Source organism: Chelonia mydas, chromosome 9, assembly GCF_015237465.2.
Source record: "Chelonia mydas isolate rCheMyd1 chromosome 9, rCheMyd1.pri.v2, whole genome shotgun sequence".
In the NCBI taxonomy this organism is placed as follows: domain Eukaryota; kingdom Metazoa; phylum Chordata; order Testudines; family Cheloniidae; genus Chelonia; species Chelonia mydas.
This window is the reverse complement of record NC_057855.1, coordinates 12,572,015-12,587,382: the sequence shown is the minus strand read 5'-3', so window position 1 is coordinate 12,587,382 and position 15,368 is coordinate 12,572,015. Positions and strand designations below refer to the sequence as shown.

The 15,368-nt window shown below is 39.6% G+C and overlaps 1 protein-coding gene across 11 annotated transcripts in view; it reads right to left on the bottom strand.

Annotated features, from left to right (window-relative positions):
* TBL1XR1 (TBL1X receptor 1) overlaps positions 1 to 15,368 on the bottom strand; it is a 166,717-nt gene that overhangs the window by 42,125 nt on the left and 109,224 nt on the right. The window contains exon 4 of one of the 11 annotated variants that reach the window (XM_043521754.1): positions 4,797 to 4,954. The exons of the other annotated variants lie outside the window; for them this stretch is intronic. The gene's annotated coding sequence lies outside the window, so the exon portion shown is untranslated. The remainder of the gene's footprint in view (positions 1 to 4,796; positions 4,955 to 15,368) is intronic. 11 annotated transcript variants of the gene reach the window in all.

The following is a 15,368-nucleotide window of genomic DNA, read 5'->3' as shown; positions in this document are numbered from 1 at the left end:
TAAATATTTGTATTATACACTTCAGCTTTACTGACCAAATTTATGGCTGCAGTCTCCATCTTTCTGTGCCAATTTAAGTGTACAGAGCACACAATGTGACACAGTCAGTTTGGAATTTCCTAAAGAAAGAATTACAACCCTAAAAGAAAAACCAACTAAAATGATAGCAAGATCCTCACAAGCTTCAAATCTGGGCATTAAGTCTCCAGAAACACCTAGCATAGTTCTATTACAACGTAAGCCACAGATATGGCTTATTTCTTGTTTTTGCCTAGAGTGAAACAATATTTAATTATTGAACCATTAATCTCTTCCCCAAATTCATATGCTATGTGATGCAGGAGAGTGGGCCCCTAGATATTATGGTAAAGAGACAAGTTACAGTATATTCAGAATTGCATTCAGATATTATGGGTTATGCAAAGCTAGCAGCTGCATACTTTCTTAGGGAAGTAAAATTCTGACGACCACGGTCAGCACAAATCATATAATGAAAAAAATGGAATTATTTTGTCTCCATTGTACAGCTTCAGTGAGTGTCACTGATTTTAAAATCAAGGAGAATATTCATTTCTGAGAACAATTCTTGGAAATTGTTTCCTACACTGAAGATGTATGCAAAGAAATGTATAAGTCACAGCTAATGTTGATCTGCTATACCTACCCACATTTGTTTAAAAGATGAACATTATAAGCTTAGATGCTGAAAAGTCGGTCTTAACAGTGAAGTTACTATTATTCATTAGCCCCTGATATTTTTATCATTGTTTGAATTAATGCAACACTTTTGGCTACTAAATGTACATTTCTTGTGTTTTTAGGAGGGGTTAAAGCTAGGTAACATCTTAAATATAGGCACATGCAATACTTTAGTAGAGTTTTTACTAAAAATTCCTTCTAGTTAAATATAAATTGGTGTATTTCAAATGCAGTTATTTAATGGCAACAATTTGTCTGTTAACTGCTTTAAAAAAAACCATGAGATTTGTTTGCACTTTCTTTAATACCTGTTGACTAAAATGCACTAAAAATACCCTTTTACTTACTTTATATTTCAGTATTTATTTAAAATGGTTTATCTGAGCTATGAATTAACAGGATACTGTTCTATGTGAAGTCAGCATAGTCCCTCAAGACTACCCAGCTACCATTACTATGGAATATTTCACTTGAATATTAAACCTCAAGCAACAGCTCTTACATATATTTCCATGGAATTTTGATGGAGTGGAAGGGGCTATTATCCAGGTAGCTGGAAGATAACGCATTTTCAGTATTTTTAAAAATGTACTTCTTGGTGGCCATGGCTTTTGCAAGTGCCTAGAGTTGACTACAGGAATATTTAAACTTTAAATATTAAATTTTATATTTAAATATTTAAACTGGGGCTTTATGTCATTCAATGTTATTTACATATTTAAATTCTTGTTACTCTGTTACAGACAATACACCATATAAATTGTCCAGACCGAAAAGAAAACTGATTTACTTTCCTGATTTCCCTAATTTGCTGATTCTCATTTTCCTATTCTAAACAACATTATCACAGAACCTATTAGTTAAATCTTAAAGGACTAATTTTGGCTGTTTCGTGCACATAGGCACAATCAGGGTAGAGGGGGAAACACTTGGTGAGAGTTTTCTAACTCAATTACATCTATCCCCCCAAAAATATGAGAGAAGACACTGTCAGATATCTGTGATGGGAACCAAGAAGGGACATTCTAGTTGAGGGACTCAAGGTCCAAGAGCTTTACTGATAAACACCCCACCCCCAAGATCTAATTGAATTGCCCAGCAGTAACTATAACCAATACTTTAGCAAATAACATATTAAAAGAGTCAACCTTAGCCCCCTGAAATAATTGGGCTGTCGTAGGAATGCATAAAGAAATTAACAAAAAATTAAGAAATTCCACTTGACTGTGCCAATCCAGCCATTGTATATAGAGAGAGCGGTGGGATTACTTCAGAAAGGTAACCTGCAAAACCCACTTCCCAAATCCCATATATGAGGCTATATTTACCCTGTAATGCCCGACAAAAAGCAAGCGTAGAAGCCCACGTTGTTGCTTGGTACAAATCCTGTGGAGAGAGATCTGCTTTCTCTGCCCCAAAAGTTGCCTTTCAGAAAAGTAGTAGTCTTTCCTTGGCCAAGTAAGGCTATGTAATTCCATCCTTAAACCATTAGGAGAATGTCCCTTAGGACAGGATAAAGCTCCTTTAGGATGCCTACTTAAATTCAACAAGGCTCTTGCAGTCTGGACACAAAGATGCCAACTTAAACATGTGTTTAGGTGCTTTCCTGAAAAAGGGGCAGACTAGGGATTCTTGGGATCTGGACAGAGAAGGTGGAGATACCTCAACTACAAGAAAGGAGAAAATTGGGACTACGTTGTTTTAGGACCCAATCGAACTCAACACTTTGTGTGTGCATAACTTTAAGCATATGAATAGTCCTATTTGAGCATTAAAAGTTGAGCATGTGCTCAACTGCTTTGCTTCACCAGGGCCTAAGTGAAAAATTAATTAAGTAAGGAGAGTGCTTGCAATTCCATTGCTCATCTCACTGAGTGAACAGCAGCTCCCCAGAACACAGTCTTCAGAGAAGAGAACTGAACGAGAATGCTGATCTGATGATCAAAGGGCTGGTCCATGAAATCATTCAGGAAAATCAGGTTGAGAGCCCAAAACAAAACTTATTTGGGGAAATAGTGTGTCAGCTGCCATTGAAAAACAAAACACAAAACAAAACACCCCCCAAACCCACAGATGAGTCCCTCTGAACCAGAAATGGAGGCAAAATGCTGTAACTGACAGCTTCTGTCCGGACTCAAAAAGGCCTAACACTCACAAATGTCCTCTGTGTGTGGCAATCTACCACTGAAGAAGGGTGTGCGAGCAGAGTGACTGTGTGATTACCAGATCCAAAAATTACAGAAATCTATACAATCAAGCATTTAACAGTGATCGTATAAGGTTTGTCTCTTCACAGCTGATTTATTCCTGTCTCCACCCACTAGAAAACCTATTGTGTAATCTGGCATGTGAGAATGATCAAGAATATTCTATTTTTCCAAATATGTTGCCACTGATATTCCCACAATAGATCATTCACAGCTCTATTTAAGATTAATTGAATTATATGGTCTCCTGCTGGTACATAAGTGCAAAGGCAAAGCTGAGGGGTTTATTTTCAAAACAGGAGACATTGATCCTGTGACAATGTTCCATTATAGTGACTTTATTTCTATTAGACACAGTGATTACATCTACATCAATCGTTTGTACTGATGGATACTGGTGCTCTAAGAGTGACACAGTTTCTCACTGTGTTACTGTTGATCAGCTGCATACTGATTGGTTTGAGAACAGACTTATTCTGAGCTTCAAATAATAACTATTTATCTGTAAGAAAAACGCTTAAAGTTACACTAGACATATAAATTAGCTGGTTTCTGATCGACTGAGGGTTAGTTTGTTTGTTTTGGAAACCCTGTTAGCAAATAATTAATGACCCAGCAATCTGGCATAAGTCCATTTGTTATGATTATTATAGTTAGGTTACTGACAGTAATGATACAGTCTCTGTGGTCCTTACAACTGTTTTCTGCTGAAGGAATCCTTGATACTCTTGCAGTAGTATCGCTATCTTGACAAGAGATTTCAGCCAAAAAGGTAGATGAGCATACCACTTGAGTTTTGTTAAGAAATCAATTATCTGTTTTGCGGTCGCAGAGATAGATCCTGAAACTCTCCACCTGCTCTGTTTCCCCTTTCCCACTACCCTCACCATCTATAGTTCCCACCAGCTTTACCTGTTCTTTTTCTCCTCCCCATCTCTATCCCCCTCCTCCCAGCCACATAAATCCAACACACTCCTCAACCACCTTCTCCTCACCTCCAATGACATCTGCCCCAAACCTGGCCCCCCATCCACTCCACCCCCCATCACCACTTCTGCCCTTCTGGTCCCACCCTTTCTAGCCTCATGACCATCCCTCGTCACCTCTGATCTCTCCTTGTCCTGCTTTCTGTGGAATGCTTGTCCCATCTCTAAAAGCATCACAGCCATCTGTGACCTTCACCTCCTGCCTAGCCATCTCCAGGTTCTCAGAGAGATCTGGATCTTCCTGGTGAAACCACCTCAGCAGCTGCAGTCTCTTAGAACAACTTCATTTGCTCCTGCGCTCTGTACCAAGAATCATTCCCAGAGGAATGTGGTGGGGATGTTATGCTTAGCTTCTGCTGCTTGCAGCTTCTCCCTATTCTTACTCCTTCTGTAATCAGCACTCCTTCCAGCTCTTTTCGCCTCCTTCCCCACAATGCTGTCACCAGGTTTTGATTCCTAGCTTGCCATCTTCCTTTCATCATAATCTCCCACCTATCCTCGGTGACTTTATCTTCCACGCTGATGGCCTCTGCAACCACTAAACACTCATCTTCTTGCTCACACCTCAAATCAATTCTCCCACTCACCAAACTGACCATTCACTTCAACTAGGTCTTCACCAAACATTGCGCTCTCTCTCTCTCGTCTCTCCATTCCAGAGTTCCCCTTTTCGATCATCATCAACACCAATGACTTTATCTTCCTCTCTCAGCTCCCTCCTTCCTGGCCTCTCTTTACTTTTTTCCATAGACATTTCCTTGATTATCACCATTCTATGCTCTCGTCCTCCTCTCCCACCACAAGGTCTGTCCTGCTATTCCCTAGTCATAGCTCATTCCCAACAAGCTGTGACTTCTGCCTTCTACTAAACACTGTTCATTTTATTGTTACCTCATTCTCTCACCTCCACGACGCCCAGCCTGTCTGTTTTGTTCACCTGTTGCATACTGTCTGCCATGTAGACAATAAGCTCTCTGGAGCAGCACTTTCTGTTTTTTGCTGTTTGTCTGTTCATCACCTAACACAACGGGACCTCGATCACGATTTTTCAGTGCTACCGTGCTACAAAAATAATAATAGATCCAGTGTTAAGTTTAGGCCCTAACAAAAACAGGTAATTTTGTCACATACCAAAATAAAAACATAGTCCACCTCCATCGATGGATCTGTGGGAACCAAGGAGGCTTTTTCACTGATGCCCCGTGATAATAGGCCCCTCTTATATAATAATGAAATTTGTAAGTGTTCCTCGATTTGGAACAATTCTTGAAGCCCTCTGCTTCAGTGTCTTGATTTGTGTCACAGAATGAAAGGGAAGGCCCTGTGACCAACTGGCTGCTGCTGATTGAAAGAAAAGGAAAGTATCTGGATTTTACAAGGCAGGGAAGAGTGGACAGAAGAGGGAGATTGAGAGCTTTCTGTGAGAAAGAGTAAGGAGCATCAGGGGAGTGCTTCTGGAAACAGAGACGAGGAGCCAGGGAGCCGTTTGAGCTGGGGCCGAGCTCCAACATGATTTCTGAGAGAAGCAGTGGGGGAAGCCTTCTGGCAGCTTGGCCTGAGACTCCAGAGAGCAAAGCCCAAGAACAGTGGCCTGGCTATCCCAGAGACTGGGAGAAGTCAGGAGGACTGAGATGCTGTACTAGCTGGGAAAATTGAAAACAGACCTCAGAGAAAAGGGACGGTGAAAAATTAGCCTGGCCTCAGAAAGGAGCGGCCTCAGTGGAATACCTCAGAAAGAGACTATTTGAATCTGCAACACAGACAGACCTTCAGGAAAGAAGGGTCTGTATGCAGTGGGAAACTGGGACGAAAGAGATGGAGTTCGCGCAAACAGGTTAATAAACTAGTCCCTGTAGGTTAATAAACTACTCCCCAAGGTGGTGTGTTGGTATGCAACACGAGCCTTGGTGGACTTATTGGTGAAGGGAAACTGAGGCTGGGTGCTGCAGAACAGGCACACTCATTTACAACTTGCCTTGGAATGCTGCTCTGGGGGGTTTTATTATTATTATTTTGTTTAAAAAGAAGTTGCTAGAGGTACTAAGGGCTCAAAGTAGGCAGAAAAATCCTCTGTGGCCCATTCCTTCTTTTCCAGTGAGCAACTGAGGGCATCAGATCCAAGTACACTGGTCTCTTAGACAAAGATGGCTAAGTGAACATGACCTCCTTCAACAGTATGACTTTGAAGCATCACGAGCATGTTTGTTTTGCTCTAGCCTAAAAAGCCAAACGCAAAATACCCCTATATGGTTTTTTTTTTAAGCAATTCATATGTGAAAATAAAAAGTCTTTTGTATTAGCGTAAAGATTAGTCAAAACTAACTTATAAAAGATAAAAACTAGCTTACGCTATACTATCAACATAAATCATAAGCACTCATGAGGCAAAGGAAATATTTCCCAGGTGGCGTGACAGAAAGAGAGGCACAGAGAATGGTTATGGGGTCTTCTATAATCACTATTGGAATGGAGGAGTCATGCGTGTTCTCTAATTGTTAAATTGCTTCAGAAAAGCTCCTGGATTGCCAGGCACATCACACAACTTCTTCAGTGGCTATACAAGCTAGCAATTTGATGAGGGAGAGGGGGGGAAGAGACAATAACTAGGTGTTCTGTTCACAGAGCAGGTGGAGAGAGTTTGATCTTTTCTAAATGCAAATAAAACTGACTTGCTTCCTCATTATTAAGACTGTTCCTATATGCTATTCCCCAGGAGAAAGGTTTTAGAATTATCAGCTCTGTCAGCATCTAGTTTAGGGATAACAAATACTTTTTCTGAAATTCTTTTGTGAGTGCATGAAAGCTGCCAAATTTTTCCTGAGGCAGATGTTCTGTTGAATACTAACTACTATGAGTCCACTGTCTCTGAAAAATGAAGGGTGAAACAGAAAACCCCTGTGAGAAAATACCATAATGAAAAAATTGAATTTCATGGGATTCAGAGAACTTTCAACTCCAATTCTTGAGGTTTTTACTACTGAAAATATAAACTTTTAACTAGGGAGAAATATAATCTCCATTTTTAATTACCATTAGTTGAGCATTACTACTTCAGAACCTGCTACTTATTTAAGATTAGGCCAGATACATTCCCCTGCCTTGGGATGAAGAAATAGCTAGCAGCATCTCCTCTGATTAGTGGGAACAAAGTGAATTAAGGGTGTTGAGATGACACTGAGTATGTTTCTATAATGGCCTCCATTTATTAGCATGAAGGGCACTACTACCCATGAGTTTTGGACTGATGTCAAATATGCAGATTCATGCATATGAATATTAATGACAGAAATACACAGTCGTTTAGACTCGCCCCTTTCCCTCCCCACATTAATCCAGATATTAAACACACTGAGAATGTATACTGCACTTGGACTCTGGTATTTAGTAATGAAAATATGTGCCAGCATTCATCACACGGACTGCTCAAAGCTCTCCAAAGCCATGAAACAAGCCACAGACCCTAGAATAAATTAAAAATTTAAGCAATCTGACAAGTTTCCTTCAGGCCTAGGTAAACATCTTGGGAACAGCTAAGACAAGTAACCGAGAATTGACTTATTTGGTAAAACAACAACAAAAAAGGTAACATTAATATCAAAACCAGACTTCAACGAGAAACTGCAGAACTGGAATTAATTTGCAAACTTGACACCATCAAATTAGGGCTGAATAAAGACTGGGAGTGGCTGGGTAAGTACAAAAAATAATTTTCCCTCTGTTGATATTCACCCCTTCTTGTCAACTGTTGGAAATAGGCCGCATCTACCCTAATTGAATTGGCCTCGTTAGCACTGACCCTCACTTGGTAAGGCAACTTCCATCTTTTCATGTGCTGTATATTCATACCTGCCTACTGTATTTTCCACGCCATGCATCTTATAAAGAGGGTTATAGCCCATGAAATCTTATGCCCAAATAAATGTGTTAGTCTCTAAGGTGCCACAAGGACTCCTCTTTTTTTTTTTTTTTTTTTTTTTTTTTTAAGAGAGAGAGAGAGAGAGAGAGTTTAGAAGGGGACTCTTCCTCTCCCACATACATTCTCAAGACCATCTTTGCTTTTTTGGAGAGTTAAATCTGGAAAATAAGTCACTTTTCTCACTATCCCGCACCCCACAAGCAATCTGCATCCAGGCTCCCTTTTCATTCAAAAATGATCAACCATGACAAAAACCAAGTCTGTTACCAATGCAAACATAATCAAAGGCAATTAAAAAAAAAAAAAAACACACACACACACACACACACAACACCACAACCTCCAACCTCACCCCATACGTACCTATATGTAATTAAAAGGCTGACTAAGCAGGAAGAAATAATTAAATCAGCACTATCTCACAGTTTAAAAAAGGGGGGATGAGATCTTAAAACAACTGCTCATACTGTGAAACTGAATTAGAGAGGGGAGGGTTACAAAAATTAAAGATCAACAAATATGCTTCTGGACTTCAGGATTTAACAAGAATGACATTTAAAATAAAATGTCAGGAAAAATGTTCAAAAACACCGACATGACAGAAGCCTAAGTCCCACTGACTTTCAATTAGTCTTAGGCTCCAAGGGGCCAGTTTTTCAAAGGTATTTAGGCACCTAAAGATGCAGATAGGTATCAAGTGGGATTTTCAAAAACACCTACCTAATTTGCATTGATTTGGGAGTTAGGCAACTAACCTCCTTGGATGCTTTTGAAAGTCCCACTCAGCATCTATCTTTAGATACCTAAATACCTTTGAAAATCTTGCCCCAAACTGCATCATTGTTGAAAATAGGACTTAGGCTCCTAAATGATTTAGGCATTCTTGAAAACTTTCCCCACCAGGTTTTGTTCAACAACCTTTTTATTACTTAAAAAATAAATTATGATACAAGCTATCAAATGTATAAATGCAATTTAAAACACTAAGGCCCAGTATCTAAAGGATGAGGCAACAATGGAAAATCATGAATTCAGTCAATTCATATAATACCTGGCAGCAGTCAGGATGACTCCAGATTTGCACAAGTACCCTGTTACTGGGTGGAGGTACAAGCTGTAACATACCCTTTTTCAGATAAACTCTTGTTTACTTAACATCTGTTTAATCACTGATTGCAAAACAAAAACAACAAAAAGTCTTTTAAGGCCTAGTTCAAACTTCTTTCAAAACCAGTAAAGGCTATTCTAAGAAATAAAACAGTATATCACAAATAGTACATTTCTGGCACTGTGAGATTCCAGCCACCTTTCCCCCCTGCATTAAATTTCATAGTAGCAGTTTGTCACTGGTGATCTTGACTCTTCCACCCAGGCCTGGGAACAGTTACATGTGGATATGAACTACTGGAGCCATAGGCAAAATGGCACCCACAGCTAGTCTGGTTTACACCTTCGTAGAGAAGGATCAATTTCATTACTGTCCTACTTCAGAATTTACATCTCTTCGAAAAAAGGAGGCAAGAACTGATAAAGCATTCACATATCTTCTTTTATTGCACTATATGCAGGATTCCAGTCTACGATCCTTCCTATTAGTGCAAACTATTAGGCAATTCTTTGAATAAAACCAGTATAAAACAAAAAATGTATTTCACACACGTCGTAGCTCCCAGGGCAGCTGGATGTGTGGGTATCTGAGGCTTGTGGTTCTTGAAGCAGGGGAATGTCTGCTGCTGTTGGGCATTCCCAGGGTGGGTGCACATGAGAGTACCTGGGACAGGGAGCTGGTAGTGGTAGTTTCTGGAGCAGCAGGGGCTGGGGAGTTCTGGGTTAGTTGGATGGGCAGTGCCTGGAGAAGGGAGCAGGGGGTTACTGTTGGTGTTGGCAGCTCCAAGTGTAGGGGGCTGTTGTCAGTAGTACCTAGGGCACATGAGGGGCTTTGGTAGTTCCTGGGGCAAACACTGTGTTCTCCATTTTCTCTCTCCCCCTCCTTTTTTCTTTTTCTTTATTGTGAAAGCAGCAGCAGCAATATTCTCCCTGGCAGGAATTTGCAGGGAGAACAGTCCCAGGGGAGGAGAGGCAATGAAATTACCTGCTCAGCAGGCACCACAGCTGGCGCTGGGTGTTCAGGAGGCCGAACAGTACAAGGAGTTGTGCTGGATACATGAGATTTCAGCAGGGATGCAGGCAGCTCTGACAGGCTGCCACCTGGAAGCCCTGCAACTAGAGAGGTGTTTATTTGTTTTCTTTTAAGCCCACCTCAATGCAATTCTATCCACAACTTGTACCACACGTAGACTCCCACGTGGCACAATAAACTCCCTTTCCTTTCCAACACAAACCCAACTACAATGCACACATCCAATCTCCAGTTCCTCCCAATCACACTCAAGCACGCTACCGTAACTTTGTTATGTCAAACACCATATTATTTAGGTTTTTCCACTGTGTACCTTTGAAGGAAACAATTCTTAATTCAACTGAGGTTGGACCTCAGTGTGATTGGGAGGAACTGGCTGCATGCTTTTTGGTTGATTATATATTGAAATTAAAAAGGGAAATTTTTTTTGTGGAGCCGAGTAGTCTGTAAATGCAGCTGGGTACTGGAGTTTGGGTAAATCATGTGAAATGAGGTTAATATGGGTGTTAGTGTGAACTACTGATCTCCTCAATTGTCAGTGATTGTGTTGATAAGGAAATGCACTTGAAGACCCTTAACTCTATTGTGCTTTGCATATGAATACGTCCTGATGATTCCCTTCAAAGGTGTCCACATGTTTTTGACAAGACACATACCTGTGCCTCCAGCAGGCGCCTACTCTTTTGACTCTTACTTTATTCTCCCTAAAGTTAAGCATGTGCTTAAGTGGTTTACCGAATCAAGGCCTAACTGGGCTCCACTGAAACACATATACATAGTATTTTATTACTGTGTATGTGAACATATGTGGAAGTGATGTGCAGCTGATATGTTGAAGAGCCACATGGTAAATTCCATCATCTCTGACAACATCTCCTATGCCCTGTACAGAAATCAGTTTCTACTGGGAGTTATTCTAACACTTTAAACTTCCAAGCAGCAACCATTTTCTTTTAAAAATTTACTTGCCACAAATATGCTTCCTCCTTTTCTCCTCGAGACCTATATTCCCTAACTGAAACCAAATATACTTAAGGCAGACAGTCCTAATCCAGTGACAAAGTCAGATCTTGCAACTTTGCAAGTCTAGAAACAGGAGCTTTATAGCACTTAAAAGGGATATGCTTTGGTTTCCACCACTTGGTTCTAGCCCCAGATAGTTCCTAGATACTGAACTTTTAAATTATGACACTTTTCCATGTAAAAATCTATTTTAAAGTAAATTTTAGAGGATTTAAAAATGTATTATTTTTCTTTCCTTCTAATCTAAAGCATTGTAAAGGTGGCCTTTTACTACCAAGGTAGCCTGCTTGTACATATGACCAGGTACAACAATTAGTCTCAACAAAATATTCAAAACCGTCATAATTTTTAGACATGTTTTTGCTTTTCTGTTAAATATGTGAGATACATAGAATTCATAATGGTGTATTTGTGAGGAACATAGCATATTCAATTCCTTCAAAGCCTTTATATCACACCATCATGAAGTCTTCACTGCATCTCTCACATATGCACACAAAAGATCATTTTTACATTAAAGCTCTGCACTAATTGCCTGTGCAAGAAAACCAGTAGGGTCTGAAAAAGAAGCTATTCGTAAAAGTGGTTTGAAAGGCATAAAGGAGCCACACACGAGGAGAAGTTGAAAACCAGGGCAATGCTTCCTCCCCTTTATTGCTCAGGACAATGTCATATGTCTGCTTTTATTCCTGAGAAATTTCTCAGTTCATCCCAACTGAAGAAAAATCATTATTCAAAACCTGATGATCATTCACCAGCATGATAAGGATAGAGTGTACTCAGATATAGTTTCAGTATCCAGAAACATTTAACGTGATATATAAAATTGAAATGTATTTTTATGTATATAAAGACATATAAAGATGGTCTCTGAGCCATTTACAAAGAAAACATTTTGAATTAAACATTTTCTCCAAGCTAATGGTAAAATAACTAAATTACATGTTCAGAGAAAAGTATTTACATTGCTAAGGTGCAATTAGAAATATTAGACTGTTCCCCCTTTAGAAAATTTACTGTGAAGAGAAAATATTTGCAGTTTGTAAAAGCCAAGCAGCAGCAGTGATGGAAATATGCTGCATCTTGTATCCGCAAGCTAGCTATTATACAGGCAGCTGCAGTGAAGATGTCTCCTAATTGCCCCACAAATGACCTCCACTGTTTCTTTTGGGGGATGAGATAATTACAGTAACTACCTCTGCTAGTTTAGTTGTAGGGCTTCTCCTTACCAAATGCTGCCATATTACATGAGATTGCTTTTCAAATATAGCCAATGCCGACAACAGTGTAAGATGTACTCCCCTCAAACATTTGAAACACGGTTTCAGAAGGGAAAACTGCAGCTCTCACATTTCTACAATTCTAAAAACATGAACACACTTAAAAACATGGGTCAGTAAAATAATAAGTTAATGGGGTGGGAAAGCCCACTAACTTTTCTAGAGATTATTGTACCCTAATAAATAATGCTCACAGCATTTAAATCATTTTTACAGATTCTCAATACCATATTCCTTTGATCTCAATGACTTCCTGACGTCTTCACCTGCAATTAGTTTATATACTTACAATGTGAATGCCTTTCAGAATTTCCTTATGTTATAGCTGATTAATCTGGAGGCATCCAAAGCTACCAAGCGCATCCCCAGGTGTTGGATGGGGAGTGTCCACATGTGGGCAGCTCTGAATAATGAATAAGGAGCCGTGGACCTTAGGTTGTACACAGCGCTGGTAATCTCACTATGTAAAAACAAACTTGCCACAGAAAACTTCCTACAGAAGCCATATTGGTATGCAGGAGGCTTGAACAGGAGACCAACTTCAACTGAAGAATATGATGGACATTGCTCAAACCCATAAGGAAACCCATGTCCTGAAAAGTCCTGGTGCTCAAAGCCAGGTCAGTAATGAAAATCAGATTCTGGAATCTGAGAACAGTGTATGAAGCTACTAAAACTGCTCAAGTAATTAAAGAAATGGATAGATACCATCTTGATGCCCTTGGAATCAGCAAGCGGAGATGGACAGGTTCAAACAAACTACACATTAGAGAAACAAATTAGACATCATCTACGCCGTGAACATGGGTAGTAGACATGAAGCTGGCATAGCAATCCTAATGGTGAATGAAGCAGAGCAGGCACTGACTAAGTGGAATCAGGCAATGAAAGAATTATTAGAGTTCACGTTCAGACTAGAGTCTTCAAACTAACAGTCATGCAATGCTATGCACCAGGGAACAAAAAGCCAGATGAGTAACATTCTTTTTAGGATTTGTTATAGGATGCGTTAACCCAGGTCCCAAAACATGATATCCTAGTGACTATGGGAGATTTTAGTGCAAAATGTTGGCAGTAACAATGATGGGTTGCATAAAGTTATGGGCAAGTGCAGCAGGGATTTGGACATGAACCAAAATGGTGAACGGTTAGTAGAAATTTGCAGTGTAAACAACATAGTGCTAGGTGGAACACTATTTCCTCATAATGAAATCCATAAAGTGCTATGGAATTCCCCAGACAGTACTACAAAGAACCAGACAGAAAACTTCTGCATTTCAGTAGTGTTTCGCAGTTCATTAGCAGATGTGGGTGTGTGCAGGGGAGCAGATGTGGGCAGTGACCACGGCCTTTTTATCACTAAGCTGAATATCAAGTTAAATAGAATGAAGACGGTGAAAAGAAGACCACACATCAACAGTTCACAGTTAAAAGACCCAAACACAAAAAGTGCTTTTGGCTTGAACTGAAGAACAGGTTCAGTGTTCTAATGGAGTTAACTGAAGAACTAAGACACTGATACTCTGTGGGAAAACATCAAAGACTGCTAAGACGATTCCAATAACAATGAAATCTAAAACGGAAGAATGGATTAGCAATGCTACTTGGGCAGCAGTGAAAAAGAGAAGTGTAAAGCAAAAAACTCATGCAGGCTAAGAGAATGCGTGTGAAGAGACAAGCAAGTGGTAAGAAGCATACAGAAGTTTGGTAAAGGTAAAAAGGAACACTAGAGGAGCTAAAAGGACATATATTGATACAAAAATGACAAGAGGCTAAAGTGCTTGCTCAGGACTTGACCTGACAACCTTATATAAGATCATTAAACAGCTAACAGGAAACTTTACCAGTATTGGAAGCCTTATTAAAGATGCAAATGAAAATACTCTTAGTATACAAGCAGAACACGGGAAAAAATGGGCAGAACATTTTCAGGTTGTTTTAAATAGACCAACCCCAAGCAAACTACTAGAAATACATGAAGACAACCTACCACTAGAGCTTGATATTGATTCAGGAGATAGAAGAGTCATCAGTAAATGCAAAAATGGGAAAGCAGTTGGGAGAAGGTAACATTACTGAATAGATACTTTAAAAGAGAGAGATAGAATAGTCCTCCAGACTTTCTTTGTGTTTCTGGGTAGATGAAATGAAGAAAAAGAACCCAACAGAGTTGGAAGAGAGGCTTTATAATGAAATTGCCAAAGAAGGGTGATCTAACCAACTGCAATAATTGAAGGGGAATCACATTACTCTCAGTACCTGGAAAAATCACGGGCAACATCATCCTGGAAGATATCAAGAAACAAACGGATCTTCAACTTAGACGGAACATCCAGGTTTTAGTCCTTGAGATCATGTGCAGACCATGCTGTTGTTTTCAGATGTATCACACAATTAAGCGAGGCATGGCAAGCACCTCTTGTGATAAATTTTATAGATTTCTAGAAGGCTTGACGGAGTACACAGAGACAGGCTTTAAAAAATTATAGCACTCTATGAAATACCAGGAAAAATAATCAGAATCACCAAAGATCTATATAATACTGAATGTGTAGTCGGAGATAGTGACATCATCAGTCAATGGCTTGATTGATGGAGCAAGGCATGGGTGTATTATATCCCAACTATTGTTTGCAATGGTCATTGACTATGTCATGAGGTAAGTAACTGCAGAAGGCAACCAAGGAATTTTATGGACAAATGACAAAGCACAACTGGATTACCTTGTTTTTGGTGATGACACTGTCCTCCATATTCAACATATCACTTAATGGAAGAAAAACTTTTGGCAGATAAACATATCAACTTGTTTTGCTGTATCAACAAGGGGAAGAAAAAATATATGGCTATCCGTGTTCTAAAAGTAACCCTTAGAGTGGAGGAAGAAACACTAAAAGAAGTCAGTCACTTTACCTATGTCAGGAGTGAGATGTGCAATGACAGTGACACCATGCTAGATGACAAACAACAAATTTCAAAAACAGCAAACAGCTTTCATAAACTTGAAAAGATTTGGAAAAGTAGCTTGATTGGCATGGATATAAAATATGAAGCATCCTGTCCTCCTTTATGGAAGAGAGTTACTGAAGTTTACAACAGAAATTGAGAAGACCAATT